This window comes from Coffea arabica, chromosome 10c (assembly GCF_036785885.1).
Source record: "Coffea arabica cultivar ET-39 chromosome 10c, Coffea Arabica ET-39 HiFi, whole genome shotgun sequence".
NCBI classification, from domain to species: domain Eukaryota; kingdom Viridiplantae; phylum Streptophyta; class Magnoliopsida; order Gentianales; family Rubiaceae; genus Coffea; species Coffea arabica.
The window spans coordinates 19,819,568-19,824,195 of record NC_092329.1 but is presented as its reverse complement, the minus strand read 5'-3'; positions in this window follow the sequence as shown (position 1 = coordinate 19,824,195).

The window sequence follows — 4,628 nt, the reverse complement described above, 5'->3', positions numbered from 1 at the left end:
TAGTCATATTTCAAAATTCTCAAACTGAGTTTTATCGCAGATTTGGACTCCGAACCCGGAGTACAACCTGAAAGTGACCAGTAACGGCACTATATCTTTTGGTGAGTGCTTTCAAATATCGAATTGCACTTAATACTTGTATTTGATACGTGACCAATGTGATTACATGTTATATACGTGAAATATTAGGGCAAGAGTGTACTTTATCGCACTTGCCCTAATCAAATTTGCTATTGTTCCATGATTTCACTTGAAATGCTATACTTGCATACAAATTTCATCTTGTCTGGAATTCCAGAAACCCTGTGGCTAGTTAATCGAGTCGAGCCGGCAAGGGCCTGGTCGATTAGATAACAAACCCTGGGTAACTAGTAATGTCGAGTGGAGTGTATCTCCTCGGCAAAATGGTATACTCGAGTATTACCACTTTCATTCATGTTTGGCGTTCGGGCCCGGTAAGGGGGTTGATCGGTGAACGGAGATTGGTGTTAAGTGGTGCTCTACTAGATTGGTTACTTACTTGAAGGTTGACGGAGTATCAACTATTACCTGATCAAGCCTTGATGATGCGATGGAAATTTTGCTCTTGAGAGCCATCCGTATCCTTATACTTTGGAGTGATTACTATTTATTGAATTATCGTTTCTTCTGAAAACATTTACACTCGCTCACTTTGAAATTTTCTACTTGAAGTATTATTGTTCACTCTTATGAACTTTTGATGCCATTAACTTGCTACGTTGATATTCGTACTTTTAAAATGGTTAATTTGTTATTTGGAACCTCACTGGGCTTTTAACTCATTCCACACCATTTGTTTTCCTTACAGGGGGTACGAGCGAGGCATGAGACATGTACAGACTAGCGTAGTCTAGTTGTTTTGAGTTTTGCTTTTGTACTCACGCTAGTACTCGACTAAGGTTGATTGTACTCGAACTGTAAAAACTTTGAAGTTTTTTTTGGTATGTAGAAACTTTGTATCTAGATTTGAGCATCAATGTATATATTAAGTTGAAGTGGATATGTTATTTATTTTCTATGGATGCACGTTATTTTACTTGAGCTATGAATGAGTGTGTTAGCGAGTTCAGGCGAGAGTTGGGCAGACGGTCCACCGAACCCTTTGGTTCGCCGTAGGGGAAGGTGGGGCCGTCACACAACCAATTGTAATTTATTGGTTGATAAGTCAAGTCAAGCACTCAAGAATTCTCTCAAGTATTCAAGTTGGATCTCTTGGACAAGAGAGTTGCTAACACACTTGTGTTGCTGGAAAACTTTCCTTCATTAACTCATAAGAAACAACGTTTATGACTTAAGGCTTATTTATACCCTTTACAAGACTCAAAAATCCTAATCAAACTAGAACTCATGCTACTAGTTTCCTAAACCCTAACTCGGCTAAACTATGATTAACATGAACTTAGCCATTTATTCCACTAAACTAATGACTCAACTTAACTCCAAACTAACTCTAATTAACTAGCTAACATTGCAAGAAATTAACTAAAACAACAACATAAAGAATTAATGTAACGGCCCCACTTCTCCCTAGGGCGTACCCCAGGGTATCGGCGGACCGCCTGCCCAGCTCTCGCCGGGACTCAGTCAGTCACTATAAGAAAAGATAAGAAAATCCACAAAACAAACGAAATAACAATAATTCCAAACTTAAACGTGAACTTATATACATTACTGTCTCAAAGGAAGTACAACTGTCAAAATATAGGTTCTCAATTCACCATACAACCAGACCGTGCCAAGCACTAGGGCGAGAACCTTTACAAGAGAAACCAAAGTACTACAACGGCTAATCTATTCGTAGCTTCCGTCCTCGCACGTCTTCCCCTACTAAGGAAAACAAAAACTAAAGGGATGAGCTGGAAAGCTCAGTGAGGTTCCGTACACATAGGCAACAAGAGAAACAAATGCATGTAAACAACAATTCACGATACAAGTACAATAAGCGATAAACACATTCATTAAAAGGATACGGGCTCACAAGGAGCTAATCGTTCATTCATTCATTCATTCATTCTCCTTCCATTCTCCTTCCTTCAATCATTTGAAAATGCATTTTGTATAAGTAAAACCCCTCGTTCATTCATTCATTCATTTCATTCACCCCGTCCCTGGCTTTTGGCCAGGCTCCACCAACCTACAGGGTAATACTCGAGTATACCAGATCGTTCACCCAAGTTCCTAATCGCTCGACCGAGTCCGACTGGCTCGAGACGACCGGTAACAAGGGGCAATGGCCAGTTCAGCCCGAAGGCCTACATTCATGCACAATTAACATTTCAATCGCTCAATCATTAAAATTTCACAATCATTCAGGCTAAGTGCGGTAAAGTACACACTCGCCTCGAAAATCGTTCTAGCAATCATTGAAAGCGTTTAACATGTTATCAATCATTCAAACAAGCCATATAATCAGGAAATATAACAAATAAGGAATACTCACCTAGACACGCAAAATAACGCCCACTTCTCAATCACCAATGAAACCTAAAATGACACAAAGACCACATTACAATCCATCTAACATGATTTCGATGCAATCAAGAAATACCCGACTACTCGCAAGTAAACGAATAAAAGACTTTCAAAGTGTAAAGAGGCATTTGGATCCGTGAACAAGAATAACCCTAATGCAATCCAAACCAAGAGGGTTAAGAAAACATTCTTTCGGAATTGCTTATGTGATTCAAAAGCATATATATTCAAGTGGCCAAGAAATGACCGAAGCCTTGATAAAAATCATGTGAAAAGAGGACAAAATACCTTAACTTCCACACTTAAAACCTTGCTTAGAAACAATGCACTTATGGCCGATATAACCCGAACTCCTACCTCTATAGGTTGGAAAGGCTTAAGGACCATTTGAAGTTTGAACGAAAGGGGTATCATGTTTTCAAAAGATAAAACGGTTCCATTATTTGCCAAAAGACAATATACGAGTTCGAATAGAAATTTAGTCTTTGAACCCTTATTCAAAGACCTGAAGATACTTCCAAGGAAATACGTTCAATTTGATACAAATTACATTTCCAAAAACCACTTTAACTTATTCAATTTATAAGAAAATAAACGGACGGCATGTCCCTTGTGTTTACCTATTTTTCCAGCCATTAATGGCTTCATTATTTTTCTCAAATCAGTCCCAACATGTCGTATAGAATAATCTCATGTCCAAAAGCCGTTCACTAGGCTTAAAGTCATATAAATACAACAACAACTATGAAAAGCAAGCTAGAAACATTTTCAGATAAAACAATGCTTGACATCATTTTGCGGGAATGGCACTAAAGGCACTTCCGATTATTGGATTAGGGTGTAAGACCCACCGTTTCGAAGCTAAGAGACAGGGCTACAATAATGTAGAAGGTCATCAGTCCAGTTTGTAATACAACTAGGTCAAAACTACAAGACACTAGTTCAGAATCGCAAAAGCAGATGGACAAACCACGTTCTGGTTAACGAACTACAATTCGGTCTACTTAGGTCCAAATCCATTGATTCCAAAGCCATATGATAGCTAGGACATCAGGGTACATTTCCTCAGAAGACCTCAACATCCAGTTCAGAAGTATTCCTAGCCAAATTAGCTAATTACAGAAACAAGTCCCAAGTTCGGATGAAACCAGGGCAGCAGGGGTATTTTCGACTTTTCTCACTCTACACTACTCCAATTGACCTGAAATTTTACAGGCACCTCAAACACATCAATACCTACAACTTTCATGTTTTAAGAAAAGGCCAATTCGGCTTCTAACGGGGGTGAACAGTGCCGGACAGAATTGAAGACAATGAAGCCCTAAGTTTTCCAAATTTCCTTCCAAACAACATTTTCTTGCAATTAACCATCATTCACACTAACTAGCCTCATTCTATAACATTTCCATTCATTATATATGACCACTTAGACAAAATCATATGCAAACAGAAAAATCATAATTAAATATCAAACTTCACCATAAATCACCCCAAATCAAGATATAACTCACAAAATGACATGTCCAACCCTTACACTTCACAATTTAACCATTATCAATGCAAGAGAGAACTTTCTTAATCATCTTACCTCACAACTCAAGAAGACTAGCAAATCCAAGCTCCCCTTTAAAAATCACTCCACCCAAAAGCTTTAACCTTCCAAGAAGCTCACTTGTATGGAGGGAATTAAAAATCTATTGGTTAAGTTCCAAGATTGAAGCAAAAATCAAAGATGAAGATTGAAGAGTTTTTCTCCCTTTGCTCTCAAAGCTCACGGCTGGACAGGGAAGAAATGAGATATTTTGGACCAAAAAAGTGGGATAAGAATGAAAGAAACAGCCGGTCAAAACCTCTGACCGGCTGTGACACGTCACAATCCGGCCAAAATTTTTTTTTTTTCAGAATTCAATTGTCGCGCTCAAACGTACTTCTAACACATACACTTACATACATATTTCCTACATAAATGCACATAACAACTAGGCCTTCCTTTGTTTCCAACGATTAGTTAACAAATTTTGCACTTAAGAGGAGAAAAGGAGAAGAAACAATAGACTAAGGAAATATGCAAATTCTAGGGTTCTCACACTCTCCCCCCCTTAAGAAATTTCGTCCTCGAAATTTTTTTTTCCTCA